The sequence below is a fragment of the Achroia grisella genome, unplaced genomic scaffold (genome assembly GCF_030625045.1).
Source record: "Achroia grisella isolate CSIRO2021 unplaced genomic scaffold, CSIRO_AGI_Agris_v1 utg308, whole genome shotgun sequence".
NCBI classification, from domain to species: Eukaryota; Metazoa; Arthropoda; class Insecta; order Lepidoptera; family Pyralidae; genus Achroia; species Achroia grisella.
The window spans coordinates 954,235-976,254 of NW_026712791.1; the positions used below are offsets into that span (position 1 = coordinate 954,235).

General features: G+C 30.0%; 1 protein-coding gene across 1 annotated transcript in view; it reads right to left on the reverse strand.

Annotated features, from left to right (window-relative positions):
- Positions 1-13,919, reverse strand: part of LOC131843411 (protein windpipe) — a 56,793-nt gene extending 42,874 nt beyond the window's left edge. The window contains exon 1 of the mRNA XM_059192046.1: positions 13,655-13,919. The gene's annotated coding sequence lies outside the window, so the exon portion shown is untranslated. The remainder of the gene's footprint in view (positions 1-13,654) is intronic.
- Positions 13,920-22,020: the final 8,101 nt, after the last annotated feature.

A 22,020-nucleotide genomic window follows, 5' to 3' on the forward strand; every position in this document is an offset into this window, starting at 1 on the left:
TGTAATTCCACTGCCTAATCTGATGAAACACACGTTGCTTGGCGGCTGAAATACGAGTAATTAAGACTGAGGTAACCACGCAGACAACTTTTTAGTCACATAAACGTAAAGAGCCTTACATAAAAACAATGTTATCGCATCTTGAACACTTAGCAGTCAAACGTTCAACAACCTTCATGGTACATAACTTTCAGAGCCAATTATACAATCGGCAAAAGAAATCGATAGATTTTATTACTCATCCATTCTAAATAAACTCTAAACATTTATTCGAATAGTCATATACGATAATCGAGAAACTGTTTATAGCATCGTTTTAGATTAAATTGCTGTTATTCAAAACGATGAATACGATTTCAATGATTGTCACGTGTATCTATCTGTAGTACACTGTCAGGGTAATGAAATTTTAAGGTTTAGGACATATTGTGTATATAATTGTATTCCATAGTTTTCTGTAAATGATGTCCAGATTTCCATTCTTGAACAGATCAATAAACGAAAGGACTATTTAGAAATAGTTGTATTCGCGACACTCAGGGTTGTAACTTCAAAAACAAGATGTATTTAATTATTTCATAACATAAAGCATCCCAGTAACGAGTCGTGAAATTTGTGTTTTCTAGATTTCATTATTATTATTGTTTTGAAGTATATTTTTTTAATATACGTATACGTATCCAGCAACTTACTCAGTCAGTCAGTTTCATTATGAATAATTGTAATATGAAAATTTTAATATTTTATTAAATAAATCATAATGCCCAGACCAAGTGAATTGATAAACATGCGTATGCCCTTCATCTCACATTCTGTGTATACTAAAATTCATACAAATGCATTAACCGTTAAAGGGCTAAGCGGTAACAAGCAAATAAAATCATGTTTCCATTTACATTACTAGCCGTGAATCACGACACAGTGCGTTCTGCAGTTATGTAATGAAACGGTAACAAACCAACAGACAGACATAGTTGAATTAACAATACTAGTATGGATTAGTCGGGATATAAGACTACCTGTAACCCACATAGACGAATGTCGTTTCCAAAGACGCAGACTGTAAACGAACTAACAGGAGACAACCCTACAGTGCTGGCCCTTGGGTCCAGTCGTGTGCACTTAGATTTATTCGCATGGCCAATTCGCCCACGTCTCGCGTGGGTGTCGTGATCGCCCGTAAGCACACCAGTCCTTAGTGAAACTTACAACGGAAACTATTCCTCATTATTTGCGAGACATCTAGCTCCACTTTATGCTCAGGGTTGGCCGGGAATATAAGAATATACGTACGGTTTGAATTGCTTGACCATGCGCATTACTCGCCAGATCTAGCTCCAAGCGACTTCTTTTTTTCTTTCATTCTAATAACTGCTCACGGAAAACAGATTTTCCTTTGCGGACAATTGTTTTGCAGAGAAAAACGCCGTAGTACTATTAAAACGGGCTAGAGAGATGGGGGCATCACTATGAGAAGTGTGTAGTTACAAGAGGTAGAAAATAAATAAAAATTTAAGAAAATTTTATGTATCATTATTAGGTCGCAAATTTCAGACCCCACACGCAATTATCCAATGAGAGCATATAATTCCATTTACATAGGTATCGAATAATCGGAATGTTCAGAATATCGTTATCGTAGCGTGTTGTTATAGCCTTTGCCGATCAATGTGCTATCCAACACAAAAAGAAATTTCACAATCGGATCACTAGTGTCGGAGATTAGCCCAAACAACAAAACTCACAAATTTTACTTCTTTATAATATTATAGATTTTTCTAAATTGAAACTTGAAAATGAATCTTGTTTTATTTGTGATACAATCAATACAAGGACGATATAACGTATCATTGGAAATAAATAATAAATAATTATATGCGTTATACTAGCAACATGGAACTTAATACTTGATATCTGATATAATACATATACTATAGGTAAATATAGTTAATAAGTAATGTAACAAATTGTTAATACAAATATATACAAAAGCATATATATATCGAAAGCAGTATATTAGCATTTTCATTCCAATACAATGAAATGGTCACAGTCTTAAATAAGCTCTACTCGAAGAGACTATGAGTCGGATTAATTTATTGTTGATTTTAGCGTCATCATCATCATCAGCGTCATCGTGACAAACCAATATAATTATCATTTCACTACTGGCCACGAGTCTTATAAGATAAGATAACTTCTTATAGAAATTTGTGTGGTCTTTTTCCAGACGCGTCTTCAATATTCTCTCACTTTTGTACTCTTATATTATTAATTATCACTTTTATAATGAAGAGTAACTGATATGCCGCCACATTTTTATCTCAAAAGGGGTAGTCAGACGCAGTTCTCGGTCGATGTTTTGATAAACGCTGCACTAGACATGCCCATTCTTCGCTATATTTGAATCCACCTTGGCAGGGGGCGAACCTATTGCCATCTCTAGAATTATATTTCAAATCAACGTTTCTTTTACCGGATAGTCAGTTAGTAATATAAATTGACAACATTATTGTGTGGCCAGATTTGAATACACGATCCTGTACCTATAAGTCAGGGCAGTAAACTACTAGGCCACGACGCGCTCAGCTCTCATTATACAGATGATGCCAAAGATAATCGTATAATGTTAACAAACTATAAAATTCGGAACGAATTATCAATACGCATTCCAGACTAGACATATTTCCAATATTTTCAATAATGTATAAAGTATCAAACATTAAAAATGAATCGTGTATTAGATATATACACTTGAAAATATTGATAATAATTACTTTTATGGTTAATTCTTAGAATAACTTTTTTCGGTCAATCATCAATAAGTTTATAAAAACGGCATTTAATTATTATGTAATCAATATAATGGAGATAAAGTATTTTAAACCCATATAAAAAATGTTCTCCATTCTCTCTTCAACTGCATATTTTATGTTTTTGCAAACGGTAAGGTACATAGATACTCTCATGTTAGTTCCCTACAAATTTTAGTAGTAGTATGGTAGTAGTTTTTAAGTAGAATGGTAGTTTTATATATTTTTTTTGGAAAGACATTATTAAGTTATATGATATAATTTGAATATGTGAAACTTAGTAGTACTGTAGTAAAATTTTCCCTAATATCTACTAGTGTACGAATTTGTCTGTTAATATTAAATTCGTACATAAAGGCATTCAGCGTATTGTAGAATCAATAAACAAACTACACTTGGGAGTTAGGTGATTATGAACCGATACGAGGAATTGATTTCTACAAGCCGACTGCTGTTTATTATTTTAAAAACACATGCTTACAATAAACTATCTGTTTACCGCCACTTCGTCTGCGCAAACTCGTTAACGTAATAAAAGGAATCTATATTTGAAATTTCAAGTTTCCAGCCCTAGTGGTTCAGGCCGTTTACTAATAAATCAATCAGTCAGTACAAATCTCTTTATATATAGATTGTTGACTCAATTTCATTATGAACAACAAAAATAGTTACTTTTACACTTTCATGTTTAGTACACATTGATAATATAATCGGGACTTAACACGAATAATTTTATGGTTACTAAAGTATTTCCGTCTATCGATTTATCGACTAGCCCTGGCCATGGTCATGGGCGGACTGGTTTAGAGCCATGTTAAATAGTTTAAAAAACTACCGTCAATTTTTTTTCAATTTTAAACTAACGTCGCACAGTACTAGTAAACTTCGTTTAAAGTTATTTATTAGTAGATTCCACGCAAATAATAACGTTATGTTATCGTCTCGGTTCCAAATTTAATATTTGTCAGTATCCATTGCTTGTTTTTATACCACGTAGGTGGCAAACAAGCATACGGCTTTTAGTGTCATTTATAAAAAAAAATTATCCACTTAATGAACCTAAAAATTGCGTTCATTAAAGTGGATATTAGGAGTATACACTCATCTATTATAAACAAATTATTCGCGTGAGGATCTGTCTCATAAAATGGGTTATATCGAATTTGTCACATGAGTTTAACATCTAAATATGCAAATCACAATTATTACAAAAAATAACATTATATTTAGCCGTAATAGCAATTAGCAAAGAAATGAATGAGGTATTAATCTAATCTAAACAATCGAAATAAATAATTGATTAAAAGATAAACAAAATTATCATAACGAGTAATATAATAAATATTTACATACACAAAATAATTGTAACTACTGAATATTTTATACCCAATTATATAGGTGATCAACTCGTCTCACGTTATCTTTACAAACTATTACATAATTATTCATTTAATTATCCACTACCAACGCGCCCCGGCTTCGGATGCATTATGCAGTACAGAAAAGTTGGCAAGTTTATTCTCGGCTTTTGGGTACTATACTATGCATGTATTATATGTACATATAAATTATTCTCTTGAATTACTCTATATATTGCTAAAATATACAAGAAAATATGTTGCGTAATTAAAAAAAATCTAAGCATACAGAGAGCGGCGTGCCTTTTTTATACTTACTTCGTAAAAATTTATAAACTACAAACTTCCTAAATTAACGTTGTTAACGTAACGTATTATAACTTAACCATCTAAATTGTTATTTAAAACATAACAATGTTTTTTTATCATTAGATGATATTACATGTGTAGGAGTTAATAAAAAGAATGCAATTCAAACAGCATTCCTTATGAGTTGCCCTATAAATAAATATATTTGGATAACTGTCCCGTAAATTATCTCTAGACAGAAAAGTGTCAATAAGTAAAATACCTTTATTTTGAGAAATAATAGTCTAGTAGTTCCTATCCCGCTAAAGAAAATACCGACTTTGAAAGGTAAATAATATTAACTAAATATTTGAAAAGATTGTAGTGAAAATATGTACCCTACCTATTACAGAAGTATTTTTATACAAAAATTTTAAACACTGGATATGAAAGATCTTTCATTGTTTTGAACCGTGACTTCACTCGCGTGATTAGGACAGCCCATGTTCTACTTCATCTAATGTAATTCCAAGTTTTATGATGATCAGATTTGCCGTTTGCTCTTTTATTATGAGATTATAAATAAACAAACTTAAGTTCACATTTATTAATATATATTAAAAAGAGATTTCAGTAGTAGTAAATTATTTTAACTTCTTTTATATTAGATCTCTGTCATAACACCAATTACTGTGTAAGAAATGCAATGTTTTGTCACTTCTAACGGCATCGCCATAGCAACATAGGTATCTGAATCCTAAATCAATCCGGAAGGCAATGCAGTCTAGCCTTATATAGAGACTAACCAATCATGGCTATTCACTAGAACACACTGTACGGGTTCCCAGAAACTTAGTCCTTAATAAGTAAAAATACAGTTCTGTAAATAGTAACTAAAATAACTTAAGATTTGGGTTCCCAATAAACTTCCAACTTCGTAATTTTGGACTGACAATCAATTTGGGTATTGCCAATTAGTAAACAAGTCTTAAAGGTTTTATGCTATTTAGGCTTTATTCCTCAAGATAAATTATTAAAATTCGCGAATAGTCGCAAGAGTCTTGTCAATGAAATTTATAGCCCCTTTTGTGAAAGTAATATTTTTTTTAACGTTTCAAAATAATATGTTGGTTATAGCATCTAAACTATTGTATTAGAAGTCTTATAGAAATAGATTTTAAGACTTTCTCTAGTTAAATAGTGTTTTGAATGGGTGTAGATAAAAAAATTTAAATGGTAGGTTGAGTATATCAATAGAAACTGTTTAGAAACTATCTCTTCTTCCAAACATAAATAAAATCAAGTAGGAAGCTAAATATAAATATTATACTAACGACTTTAGCACTAGTAATAACTTTAATATTAAAGCAAAAAAAAGTAGTTATTTAAAAGTTTTATAGAAAAGTAAATTATAATGCAACATTAATTACTTAGATAAAAAGAACTATTAAGTTATCTTTTTATTAAGTAACCAATAGAAATAAAGCACACAATGGTATTGGAGCCATAAATACCAAATGTCAATTAAATATTATAATAAATAAACTATAATGTACATCGTTACTGCTATTGAAGTAGTTAACATGAAATATGGCTTTGAAAGTATGTGTCTGGTCGATGTTTAGATTTTTTGTACGTCGATAAACCGCTGTCAAAGAACTCATTGTTAGGATCCTGAGAAAGTTTACCCAACGACAGAACGTGTATAATTATATTGAGATAATATTATGTACTAATATATATATGTATAGTGAAGATGCTGCATAAGCATATGTTTACAGGGGAAAGATAGATCGGAAATTTCTTATCGTTTCTGGATTGGAAATTACCACCGCAATAGCTATAAATGAATTGTTCATTGTTCACATGTATTCCGCCAGTACATTCTGTTAGAGCTGACAGAATCTCCATTCCGTCATCATTTACAAAAAAATGATTGATATATTTATGGAGCATAATCTTAATTATACCTACTATTGGTAATGATAATGCACTTTGTAGTCTAATCTTAGTCTATTCTAAAAGTTCTTATGTTTTGTTTTTTGTACATCCTATTCTGCACAAAGTACAACAACATATAAAAATTTAATTAACTTACTATGTTTTCGTCTTATCTCTGTAACTATTTCGACTTCATCTCGAAGTTCGGAAGAGTGTAGCCATTTGTCACGCGCCTGTTTTATTAATAATTAATTAAATGCAGTATTCCATAATGTTCATTTAAACGAGTAATGTAGGTATATCAACCGCGACTCAAGTCTCATATTTCATATCATACGATAGCGAATCACATTGATTTGGTAACAGCATGACCCAATTGAACTGATGCATCGAATTTACGACTACGATTTTGTGATAATCGAAATACAAGACAAGTAAGACAAACCTATGTGTTTATTGCGGACACAATAAATTATAATAAGATCAATATAAATAAGTTAGAACCGATATTATCAGTTAGATAAGCGGCCGTGTGTCAATGCATGTGACCATTCTAATCGTAAGTAAATAGAATCTAATACAGAACATGTTTATCATAGAGACATGCATTGAAGGTATAATTTAACATCATAGATATACCTACAAGTTGCAGGAAACAATTTAATTGTGAACAAAACAGACAAGGTTCAAAGATCTAAGTACCTACATACGACCCTGTGTGACATCGATTAATAATGTTAGAATATGACTCAAGATACTGCTATTTTGTTGCATATAGGAAAATATTAAACAGGAAAGGAAGCCGATTTTTAAATATAATGCAAAGTTTTGTCACTCAACTTTTAGTAGTATTATTTTATACTAGCAATCACAGACAGAGTATTAAGAAGCATTATGATGATCGCAGAAGAATCTTGGTAAAAAAATGTAATAGTATCCTGGAATAGTTTTAGTTCCGCCACCGTTCCGGGTAGGAAATATAATAATCAAATATAACGTAAGTATAAAATAAATATTTTAAAAAGAAATCCATATCAACTAGCTAATCCGCCAGCAACAAAGACTGCTACCGTTGTAGTAAACATAACACATTCTGGAAAATCATATTGTTGAGTGCATTTTATCGTAATCCGACAAAAAAATCGAATTTGAATGATGGTGGTGCAACCATCATCCGGATTAAGCTTTTTTGTCAAGTATCGTCATTGACACAGAGAGAGAGAATAAGTTGGACATTGGAGTATATCAGTACCAATATAAACACAGTTGATTTTTAGAAGAACAAATAAGTTATCTATTATTATATTTAGCCACTGTTATCTCTTGACCCATTTGTCTTTACTTCCATTAATTAGTTTAACGTTCCCACGGCTAAGTCATTAAATCATTACTTATATTTCATTCAATAAAACTTTATAATCATCAGCGGCTGTTGATCAACTTCCTGTTAGTACTTATTATGAATTGCAGAATCATAATGCATATGAATTATTACTATGTCGTGGTACTTAGAGACCTTTCTCAAGAGAGCAATTAGAGAGATAACACTGAATTGGCAATACCAATTTAATTTGTTTACCGCTTTCGCGATGAATTTTATTGTCATTTATATATGATACTTCTGTAGGTAATAATATAAATAAACAGTTATGTAAAAATGACGAGTATATAATTCTTGATATCTCGGCTGTTCAAGTGCTAATATATCTAGCTCTTCTTATAGTAAATGTTTGATTAAAAACTATTGAGACATACAAAAAATATAGCTTGGAGTATTAAAATATTTAATGCAATGCAAATAAAGAATTAAAAGTAATTTTACTCATCAATGTGAACAGAACCGCAGATACTTATTTTTAACAGAACAAAACAAAACAACAGATTACAAACAAACTCGTCATGCCATAGAACAAATATCTAATAAACCATAAGTAGTTACAGTAAGTACCTACATGTGCAGAAATTTTTAAATTAACAAACAATTGAAATCACTCGACTACCTCCCTGTCAGATGCGCCAAGATATCTACATAATTTATTATGAACAATCATATTAAGTATTTGCTAAAAGTCATAATTAATACAGTTCATATTTTGAATATTATTAAATTAAAAGAATAAGAATATTATATACCTAGTAAGTATATGTCTGAATTCAAACAAGTTTGAAATTGTCCTTTAATATAAAAAAAAGTCCTAGATTTAGGTTTAGTTTAGCTTTGGAGTGCATGGTGTGAATTACCCAGGGATATTTTGTTATTATTTATTTAATTTTAGTTACTCCATCAAAACTTATCCACGACAAAATTATATGCATTTTCGAACAAAAATTTTATAACACAGTCGCCAGAAAATATTACATAATTAGAGCTGGTCAAGCATAAAGGTTAATGTACAGACAGTGTGTGACAATAGAACCACAATTACAATAGCTTCAGTGGTACCCATTCGGAATAATGGCCTTTAACCTATTTAGTAATACTATGGACGCACCTACGCTTATATGGCCTATTTACGCTTATTAATGAATAAGTCAGTCACGCGTTTCGTTCAGATAAATCATAGATCAATACAACAAAATGCAAACACGAGATACAGTACATAAGAAAATAAAAAAATAATAAGATACAATAACGGAACTAAAGTTAAACTAAAGTTAAATAAATTCAGTTATTGTTTAATAAATCTAATGATATTTTGATAAAACTAAAGCAAAATTTCGATTTGTGTTTAGACTCACATTGACTGAGATGTGTCAAATATAACGTTGATAACAGTTATGCAATACCTATTCAGTATGTATAATTAGGAAGAACTATTATCTAAACCACCTACAAATCGTAACTCATAACGTATTTGTGGCTTAACGGTACCCGAAGAAACGATAATTTTATTTATAGAAACGACTTTACAAGTACATACTACGTTTTAGCACATTTTCAAAATAATATTTAATGTTACAAATGGCTAAGATAAATAGTCGACGACAAGTATTAATATGCAGTACATCCGTTTACTAACTAATACTATCGATAACAGGTTGTTAAGCCAATTGCCATCTATATAACCAAAGTGATTACGCAGTCACGTCAAACAATATTGCAATGAATAATTAATCGAAATGATTAAATAGTTACATGTCTCTATCAAAGCAGCGGATCTATTGTCATCCGAACTGATGTCATCAAAGGAATATTCAACCAGTCGAGACAATACAACCACGCAAGCAATTTAGTGCATTAGGCAAATCAGACAAAATAGAAAAATTCTATCTAAGCAAGATTATACTTGACAAGTTGCATTTTATGTGGCGTGATGTTATTTCAGGTGAAGACCTAATGACACCAATTTTTTATTCGACGCATGCACAAATGTTGATACAGATTTACAAGCCAAATAATTTCGCAACGAGTGGGGGAAGGGGACGAAAGTAGGCAGTACTTTCACCGCGTATAAAATGGCGATTAATTTAATTAAAAGATTTGTAACAAAACAAAAATAAATCATTGATGTGTTTTGAGAAATAAGAGAAACAAGAAAGAGGATTAATGCTTCTGTCAAGAAATCAGGGTAATCAGGTTTAATAAATATTTCACGGTTAAAGAAGGAAATAAATTTAAATCCATGAAAAAATACCATAGATGCTCAGTAAGAAAAAATATGGGATATCCTATTAGTCACATCCTTCTTAAATGTACACAATTCGTGACGGCGGGCGATCCTTTAGAATAAATAATGATCAATCACATTGGAGTGTCTTTAAATGCACGTCAATCTTATTTACATAACTTTATCATATAAAAGAATCAATATACGAGTAAACACAGCATACCCACATTCTTTGAGATTTTGCTTATTGAAACTGTAACTGAAAAGATTTACACTATTAACATTTAGAAAATGTAACTGTATGAGAAGAAATTAACTGCAGTTATAGTATATTTGATTAATTTTTAAAGCTGACTTTATCATTTTAATCGTGTAATTTATGTATATATTGTAATGAGATATTCTAACGAATTGTGTAATACGTTTTTAATTTTTGTATTTAGTATAATAGATATTCGTCGGTAATAGCGCTAATAATATATTAAGTTTGTTATCTGATGCAGTATTATATTTAGAAGATTATATTCTTCTAAAATATAATACTAGTCATCGTTTCGAGAACCTCTGTAATTCAAACCGTCCTTTTTTATGTTCGTATGTTTATTCGCCAACATATTGAATAGGTATTTTAGTAAGAATTGATACAGACTTTATCTAGTCATGTTTCAAATTGACGGCTTGGTACAAAACCAGCGCAATCGGATAGGTACATTTTATTATGTTTTATTTACTACACAATATTCCATTTGGTCTAACAATATTCAAGGCATATGCTTATTTGATTATTATCATTAACGCTATCTTAGCTAAGCGTATTGAAATATAATAAAACTATTTAAAATTGTTATGTAAGTAAATCTATTATGTAATTATATGAATTGAACTCATCATAACTTTTCGTTAAAATCAAATTGATCCAATTGTGAATAATTTATTAAAAAAAAATCATTCACGAATAAGTAGATCAATATCGATAACACGAGAGCCCTACGTAGTCTATTTTTAACTTTAAAATAACCTCACATTAGTATCCTCAACAACCAGTTAGGTTAGACTTCCGATAAAAGATCATTTGAATTATTCATTTCAGCGAATTCCGTCTTTAATGCCATTGTTATCCTGGAATATTGAACCCGGAAAACTTTGATTAAGTACATGTATCAATATTATCAATAACGCGATTGATATAATTCACCGGTGTAAGCTAGAGTATTATAGATAAAGCTGGTTTTAGAATTTAGAATTTATGTCGCCTATGTAAGTACTATGTATTACATCATGTATGTACAGACCTACTTACAGTGCTGCTGGCCAATTTAAACCAATGTCAAAAAAAATGAAGAGATCATAATATCAACAAAAATATATTTTATCAGTTGTACGAGCTCATTACATGTCTGTAGAAATATCTGATGCTGAATAATGAAGCTTTATGTCAAATAACAGCTGAATTTAGCAAAATGGCAATTTAACAAAATTTTAATAATAATAATTTAATTATTGTCGAAAATCAATATCGAGACAAATTTGACGCCGACGAAGTCGCATGTAAAGAGACAATAATAATACAATACTTAGCAGACATCTGTCATTGCTTGAAATACAAATATAACAGACATCAATTGTTTATCATTTACATAAACTATCTATTTATTCATAATTATTTTGTTTCATGCCTGCATTTACAAAGTAAATTATAAAAGAAGAAATAAGTGACCTCTAAAGCAAATGCTACATTTATTTTGTAGACAAACCAAATATCACTGATATACTGAAACTAAAGTAAATATCACTCATATACTGTAGGGCAGAAAACACCCAAGTATTAGAAACTAGACTCTTTTAAAATAATTACAGTATTTCAAAACATACCAAGCAAAGATTGAACAAATTATTAACATCACTCAAGTGGTTATAACCAGGAAACCACCGAGGAGGGTGTCTTCGTGATGGTGGTCGCAGGTTAATCGAGTCTGGCTGCTAATAACGCTATTACGGTAATATAGCGACTTGCACCCGAGAAGCCTCCAAGCTGTCTATGGAAACCAGTAATTACCTTCTATAAATTTTACGGCGAAAATTGATTCTAGTTTAAATGAACGTGCAATTAGATTTTATGATTAAAAACAAAGTTCCTGTAAAGTAATCAAGCAGATAATTAACTAAATACGTTAATGTGTGCTTAGTTAACTATAGTCTAATGTGATCATTAGAGTAAACAATCCAAATAAACTTTCTTGATACGACTATTTAGTTTAATATAAATACATTTTCATATAATTTTCAACTATCATACTCATAAAAGTCCGAAATCTTCATTTTTTTATCTATACATACAAATAAAATTGGAGTATCTGTTTGTAATATTGAAATAACCGTTTTTTACTACATGCATATGAATATAAATACGGTACATACACCAAAATAACCTTTTTTACAATTTTGTCTGTCTGTTTGTTCCTCTTGATAATCTCTGAAATGGCTGGACCGATTTGGACGGGACTTTTATTGGCAAGTAGCAAATGTAATAAGGAGTAACTTAGGCCACTTTTACTTTAGAAAATGAAAGTTAAATTTCGCGCGGACGAAGTTGCGGGTACAGCTAGTGATATTACTCTTTTTAAGCAGAAAAACGAAATATTTCACTACTATGATATGATATACTACTATTATATTAGTATATTTGTTGATATTAATAAATAATTAACCTTAATACAAAATTGAACATTAATATTGCAATAATATACAAACTGACATGAAATACAAATTCTATCAATTTATTTATTTTTCTCTTAGTCTTCTATTCTCATTTATAATTATCTAAACAGCACTATTGTTATTATTAATTGTTACATAATTTTGTTATTGTTTTCAACTACCGGCACTGAATGTGATATCTTATAAACTAAAAAGATTACGCCGTAAAATTGAAATCTATAATTTTCGGTATTATTTACTTAACAAGAATTCAATATTCTCGAGATCACTCCGATTTAAGTACGGAAATAAAAAAGAAAAGTAAGCTGGAAATTGATTGAAATCGAGTGAGTTTCACTGGTCTCGTCAAAAGGTTGTTTTTTCTAATTCAAGTATCAAGAAGAAAATTTCTTATATCACGGCTATAATGTACCAACAATTACTATAAATATGTCGTATACTTGCTTACGTATTTACCTATGCGATAAGTTATCTGCCAGGTAAGTGTGTCAATTCTATACTCTAATAATAGTACATTATATATCTAAGAGTATTACATCTGTTAGATCAATAATAAGGTACCTCCATTACATTATCATTATATTACCCCGCCATATCCATATGTAAATAAATTTTAAACTATTCTCTTCTAATTAGCACTTGGTTGCTTACAGAAGTAAAGTTAAATGTACAATTAAATTTGTAATTGTAAAACCTGTTTAAATACGGTTTAAGTCTTCAATGACAAAGTTTAAGGTATATAACATTTTACATTCGTCATTAATTTACATATACAGGTATAAGTAACGTATAAGTGAAAGATTAAACTTTATCACCTACCTCCGACATCAGCAGTTTAAATTCACAGATCCTTTTTAAATATTATTCATAGTGAACTATTTAAAAAGAAACAATATAATAACATTAATAGTGAAACGTTAAAACTTACCGGTAAAATTGTGCAAATCGTCAGAAATTAAAAACTGTCGGATCGTAACTTTGATTCGCTGTCGGTCGAATATGAAAAACTAGTTCTGATCTAATTTCCCTGTTCACAATTTTCTTCTCACTGTGGCACTGTCACTTTATGCACTGGCAGTTTTTTTTTATTATTTTTTTAAGTCCTCACGCCACGGTCAGTGTGTGTGAGTGGCGTGGTACCTACCCGATGGGTATTTGCGAACTGACAGCCGGCGTTCACAGCCGGCAACGCTGCAGTGCATCCAAACTCGATTTCTGTAGACTAGACACGGAATAGGGGCATGTACTCGCTCCAAGTACACAGCTGTCACTGTGTCTGTTGTAAATTAATATAAACTACGGTTTTGCTAATCCGATACTAAAGTAAATATAAATTTTACTAAATGTATTTTACCGTCAACAGGTAAAATTTTCATGCCTTATTAATTACTTATCTTAACTCATGTATGGATTTCATGAATGTAAAACTTTAAATGTGACATTAATTAAATAAGAGTTTAATAAATTATTCGAAAGGAGTATGTAATTATTAAATATACATATCTGATTAAATTAAAAGGAAAGTGAAATTGGCATTCGGTAGCAGGATATAAAAATCAAAACGAGTTGGGAGCCGATTAAAATTCGGAAGTCTATAAATAAGTTCGCAGCGGGCAGTGGAACCCTGACATTGAGTTGTAACACTGCTCTTATAATTACGGCACTGTGTTCGCTTGTTGGAATACATTCAGCGCAAGGCAGTATCGTACGATGGTCACACCACCTCTAAAATTCGTGTTTACCTAACACTTTTTTGTAGAAACTCGCTGACGGCAGACGTTGGGCGGCGATGCGCTGTTATGTTTAAAGCATTATTTTAACGAGGTTAATTTTCAATTGACTTCTAAAAGGAATTTATTACTTCAGTTGTTTTTTTTCTGTCTTACACGATGTGTTCGCCTGTTCTGAAAGTCATTTCGCTTAAACTGTATATTGACTATTAATTTTCTTACGATTAAAATTTGTATTTTTTATTATATGTAATTAATAATAAAAAAAAACTATGTATCAAAATAAATTTACGTTTAAACTAAAGCTCTTCTAGCATGATAAAGTGAACAATTGTTTACTTAATTATTTAATTTAAAATCTTCAGGTACCTTACTAGGTAGGTAGGTAGGAGGTAGGATATACCTACCTCCTAGTACAGTGAACTAAAAATATTTGTTCAAATAATAATATAGCTATGTTAAGCTATATATTAGTTATATTAATACATGTATACTTAAAATATATTTTATAATTTCGGTATAGTTGGACAACATTTTGGGCCCTTCATTTCGTGTGTTAGACGAACAAACTAATTGACTAGGATAAAGCGTAGCTTCCATCCTCCTTGTCAAAAGTCGTACCTATAGATGATAATGATACTACATCTTATAGTAAGTATATAGGTACTTTTAATTATGTTTAATGTTAAGGTGCAAAGAGATATAAAATGAACGTAAGAACAGACATCCACATTTATTACTCACTTACTCTATTTAAAACAAAACTAAATAATTTTCTATACATTTATGTTACTACCAGATTAGCAATCGTATTCAAGTCTGTAAAGCCGTTTCTGAGATTAGACCTACAAACACGCAGAGAAAAATCGTAATAATCATTACTTTAAGTTTATGTATGTTATAACTTTATTATGCGTGTAGATTAATATGGATTATACTCTCCCTTCTCCCAAACTAGTTGAAGTACTTTTTAATCTGTGGAATTACATTTAGCTACAGATGCACAACAGTGTTTAAAAACATGTTTTAAAGCACCTTTGCTTACACACTAAATAAAAAAACTCAATGATGATATGTCTTGTAGTTGGCCTTCATCTGATGGCCAGCTGTTCGACATATTATACCCTACCCTTATAGTCGTTTGCGACCCGTCGCTTTATTCTTTTGTGGTCCATTCACAGATGTTCAGGTCAAAAAGCCAGAAACCATAAGAAATATTTATTCACATGTGTAATTACGTTAACTATATGCGTATACGACGAAAAAATATTCTATTACTAATATAATATAAAAGAAATCACCAAATTGCAATGATGTATTATATTAATTATACCTTAATATACATGATAAGCGAGTTTTCAATTTTAGGTATTTACCAGTAATGTTAAATTAATTATTAATATAAAATTTATTAAGATAAAAATTTGGAGAGAAAAAATAATGCAGATAATACAACAACATGGGAACATGACAACGATGGGAATCTAATACATAATAGAAAAAGATATAATTTCGGTACAAACGAATAGAATTACTACAATAATTAATAAAGTTATGACGCAAGTTGCGTATTAAATAATAACAAAAATATATAATTTTTGGCTTCTGTGAGACACTTATCTACGTATACGATATGTGTCGTAAAAACATAATTTTGATTGTATGATTGTAACCTACCGTCTAAACAAAAGAAGAAACTCAGGCATGAAACTCAACTGGTACTCATTTATGCCGAAAAAATACCATAACCCGGGTAGGTTTCGGTTGAGTGAGATAAGGTGTTATTCAAAATAATTTCTTATATAAATACACAATTTTAATCTAAAACAGTCACTGGGTAAATTTCCGGATTTACACGGCATTTTTTTTGCTGGTGAGTGATACATCATTACACATACATAAAAAATACACAACTTCCCATATATGTTGTGATTTACTGATCTCAATGTTTTGTTCGCATGTTATGTAATATTTACATTCTTAAAATTGAAAATTTAAATTGTTTTGTTCGGATATATACAAATACATGTGTAGAAATCTTAGCAATCTTACTTTTGACAAGTCAACATTATATAGTTCAATAAGAAATAAAATGTAATTTCATTTAAAAAGAAATAACTGATACGGGTATTATGCCTGTATTATGACTGTATATGTATTATGCCTGTTCTTACCAGGTAAGTTTATATTTGTACTGATAGACCATATATATTTTTCAATAGTTCGTACCTTTTTTACGGTTTTTAAGTCTTTGAACCTTTGAGAAGAAGCTGAAAAATAGAAGTACAATATAACTAATTTGATTTATAGATATAGGTAGGTACTTAAATTATTCATTAATCTATAAACATTATCATCATGAAATAAGAATAGAGCGTAGGTATATATTATTTATAATGCAGAATTTTAGACTAGGTCACGTAATTTTTTTTAAAAAATCTTTGTTTCTTAAATTATAAGTTCAAACGCAGCGTGGTCACAACTGGATAATTGTAATATATATTTGCATCGTCATAACTCGTACATGAAGTCAATTAATTAAAATTTGGGTTACTTTCCTTGCTCTTATTAATAATGAAATAAAAGCAATTTTATCGTCAACCACGCCCATAGCGCGATGCCTATATTGCTTAATAATTTTGCTTATTATGTAAAATTACAATGTCAATTGCAATAATGCAGTTCATATTTCATAAACCGCGAACATAATCATATTGCAATGCATCTATTTGAAAGTTGTGTGTGATATATTAATTAATAAGTAATTTTTTCCATATTATAAATTACAAAATGTATAACGATGCTCGTATTTTAAATGTTTGTTACTGAGTCACGCTTAAGCAAATGAAAGGAGTTGAATAAAAATTGCTTATTATTTACCGAAAACTGTTTATGAATAAAGTTGAAATTAGTTATATTAAGAAAACATATACCTTTTTTCCGTATATATATATTGGTGTTGTTATTAAATTTATACATTATTAATATAATTGCAATAGCAATAACATATAGATTACGGGAAGGTAGAACACTAACGCCGATATGATATATCGTGAATTAACTGATCATTATTATTGTATTTATTATAGCAAGAATGCAATAATGGTTATTAAAAAATATATGCCTGAAATAGAGAAGAAAAATGCTACATTGTCAGGAAGAAGTCTGGATTGTGTAAATTGAAGATTCCTAAAATCTCTACTCGCACTCGTTGGAATCCCGAGTTCGTTACTAGCATAAAATAAGGACGTTAACATTAATGGAATTGCTGATAATCGCAAAAGTGGACGTAACCTCAAAACAACTGGTAACGAGCAAGTTAATACCGCTTTTGTAACACAGAGCACCTAGTTAATTATACATTTAAAATTCAAAGAAACTTTCGCCGTTACCGAACTGGTAACTATCTTAATAACCAAGTAATGAGCTAGCTTTTAGGATATATCTAACGGTAACATATGGCGGAGCCGAACCACGGACAGATAAAGAATGTACTCGTAAACTAAAATGTGGTTGTAGATAACTAGAAATTCAAGCGAATGGTGTTTATCCAGTACATTTCTAAAAGTTTTATTATTCTTATATATCTTATTATTACTATACCTCTTAACTAATTGCTAAGGAAAGGACAGTAATCTGAACATAGAATAAAAATATAAATGTAAATTTGTAAACGAAAGATATATGAAAAAAAAACAATAGAATAGCGCTATCTCTTCTGATTGTCTATGCTTGCCCCATAAAAAAACTGCCCTGAAATAAGATATTATTTATCTTATAAAAGTTTCATTTGATTAGATAGTATAGACAAGATAAATTCTGATCGCCAGTATTCATGGTAAAGCAAATATTGTCTGCAAGTTAGCGATAATATCATTGCTTATCATTTGTGAAGTAAAAAAAAAGAGATAAGATTTTTTTTGACTGGATGACACCACGAGTTTATACGCAATTCCGTAAGCATTGATGATGACGTCACACGTATTATATTTTGGAATGTTTACCCTAAAATATGTTCATCCTAAATTGTTTCGATGCATGCAATATTAAACAAAACTAGTAGCAATATCGGAGTTTACTTTTAACCGTTCAATATCCCTTTGTCCCATTACAACAGTAGTATACGTATAGATTTCATAAGACATATTATGTTGTCTGTCAAAATCTTTATTGGACTAATATTCTGCTTAAAAAAAATATTATAAGATTCTTAATAATAAAAAATACAAAATATGGACTACAAAATTATTTGGCCAGTACGTCAGCAACATATAAACTAATGTAATAATAATAATATTATTATTACATTAGTTTATAAAATAATTATTTTATAAATTTAATTAAATTAAATGATTCTATTTCCGATTAATAGATGCTTCAATATTTATAAATGACAAACCTTCTGAATACAATAAATTTGCTAATTTAACAATAATGTTTAAGTATCTAACTATATACAGTAATAAATGTAAAAATAAATGTTTTTTTTCTTGTGACTACATAAACCGTAACTTCGTTTGCTTTTCTTGACACAAAGGATAAACAAATTTTTATAAAGACTCATTCATTTATTCGTGAAAAAAGTAACAGACACTTTCGCATAATAATATTAGTATTTAAAGGTATGTAATAGATAACACTAGGAATATTGTGTGCAATTAAGAACAATTACTTTTTAAACAACTGAAAATGGGAATCCACATAGCAGCAACCAAGTGGCATGGTGATAACAAAATTAATGTCAGCACTAGGGCAGGAAAGTGTCATCGTTGTTCGAAGTGTGACAAACAGCATGTTAAATGCGTGTCATTATACGATAACAGCTTAACAGTAGCAATTGTTTAGTTTCAAGATAATGTATTGGAAGCAGATCATCGCACTATACTATAGTGTTGCCAGCTTTAAATTAACCTTAGGCATTTAAAAGAATCTTAGTTTATATTTTTTTAATAATATTGACCTTTATCTTTTTTTATCATGAAATAAATAATAAATGTATTCATTATAATTATTATAAATGCTTATGTATGTACATTTGTTTGATGGGTACCTTTTTTCCATTGAATTATAATGTAAGACATGATGCTAGTTTGTATCACAATGATGGCCTGTATTTATCTAAAAGAAAGCCAATAAAGTCGAGGATAACATATAGTTAGTATATAAGCATGTATTTTTACGCTCAATACGATTACTATTTAAGAAATATTTTAAAATGTGCTATATTTAGAACTTTTAATACAATCTGATGTAACTGGCTAATCAGATATGTAATTTATATTCTAAATTTGTATTTGAATTTATAGTTCTTTTATATTACATTCTTGTTTTTGATACTTCAATTCCTTCATTCTATTCCTAATTGTCAGTAGTCTATATTAATTTATTTTCTCCGTTTACCTAGTCTTTTTTCTTATTACTACAACATAATCGTATGGTACAGGAAGTACTTACATCAGTATATGGTTCTGTCCTACTAAAGTTGCATGCAGTAGGTAGTAACTGAATGAGACTCTCAGATATATGTCCGTCCAAAAAAGGACAGATGACGTAAACTAACATTTGACGCCTGTAGTGGACACTATAATCATTCCGAAGTAAGAAACACAATGTGACATACGACATTGAAATATCCAACACCTATGTATCCAAGATGACTGTCTAAATATGCAGTGTCATTTAAAATGAAACTCAGAATATAATTATTACTGCAAATATGATACGTCCTAAATTGGACGTAATAACGTCCGCGTCTTTAACGTAAGACCTATTGTTTGACTAAGGAATAACAAATAACATTTTTACACTTTTTTTGCAACTGACTTAATATTTTTACCACAACAACAATCCGATGCACAAAAATATTTGCAGTGGTGTATGTAAAATTATAGCGGCAGATGCAGCTGTTAAATAACAACAGGTAACAGTCATACCGACTTTCGCAGTTGTAACATCAGAAAAGATGCCGACTCCTTTTAACTATCTCTGTGAAAATAATACACCGTGTAATATGTTCCGGATGCAAAGTCTGTCAATAGAAAAGGAGCTCATTACTGTTGTGTGCAAGTAAAATAGCTTCTTTAAAAGTGAAGTAACATTTAGTTTCGCTGTATTGTGACCTAGCGAACGTTAATTAGCTGTAGGTAGAAACTTCCTCTTTATTGTAACAAATGTACGAGTATGTGCAAAAAGATTTTTTATGTAATTGGAATAACAAATGAACTGACGACTTGCCTGATGATAAACGGTAATCCTCGTTTACATACATGAACAACATTACAGGCATCACATTATCATGTGATAACCGTGTTAACACGCATGTGTTGCCATTCCAGCAGACTAAGATATAATGTCTGTTATCCTGCAAATTTACCGCTTTATTTGCGCTTTACATCTAAAAAACAGCTTATAACCTTATACTTTATACTTATCTGCTGAAATAGATGATTGAGGCACCCACGCACACGACTGTTTAATGTCTACCTTAGTCGAAATTCGAAATTGTATCCTCACATATCAAATTGCCTACACTGGATATATGTTAAAGTTATTAAAATAAAAAAAATACACAACCAGTCTCTCAAATTTGTCTGCTTGCTGCGATAAAATATAGTCTTTCCTCTTAATACCATCTCCTCCATAAATTAAAACGTAATAGACGTTAATACATTATAAAAAATTATATGTACATTAGCACATTATAAAAAATATTTATTACGTTTATAACATTTTTAGCTAAATATTGTAAAAAAGTATTGTAAAATCAATTAAGAAAATATATATAATACAATATTAAAAAATACATTTAGGAAAGTCAATTTTAAAAAAAATAAACGATAGTTTAATTAAATTATTTAAACAACTTTCGTTACTGTATGGGGGTACAGTTCTTTGAGAAATACATACACTCAAACCACATCATAAAAATACTAACGTAAATATTACAATATTTATTATTAATATATTATTTAACATGCTATTTCTATATATGTTTTGTTATTTCTAAGTATAACAGTTGTGTACTTATTGTTATTGTTCACTGGTTGCAACACCAATTGATTAGTTTTATGTACCCACATTTATCGACTTTCAATTACCATTTGAACAAATTAAATAAGTGTGCTCTCCCCTTGGTCAAAGTTGTTATCAAATTAATGAAATGGCGCTTGATGCGACCAATAAATCTATTTCCCCCTATCTTGAAGTGCAACGAAAATGTTAATGAAAATAGTTTCATTAGCATTTTTTGATGCTTCGTGATGGGGAAAAGTGCTAACATAGTTTTGCACTTTTATTGCTTTAATGTACCCTATGTAAAGCGCTATAGCTAGACGTTATAATAATTAAATTTAATAGTACATATAGTGGTGTACTATTAAATCTCTTTACTCATATAAAGTTTTACTTGATTGTCTTTTCTTCAAATGAAAGAAAGTAGCTTGAAAGAATAGAACAAGCCAACGAATATAATTCTATTAGATGTTTGTATAAGTAAAATAATAACAATATACCTATGTATATATTTATTAGTTTGTTTAACTATTTGTTCACATTTACAGTTCTA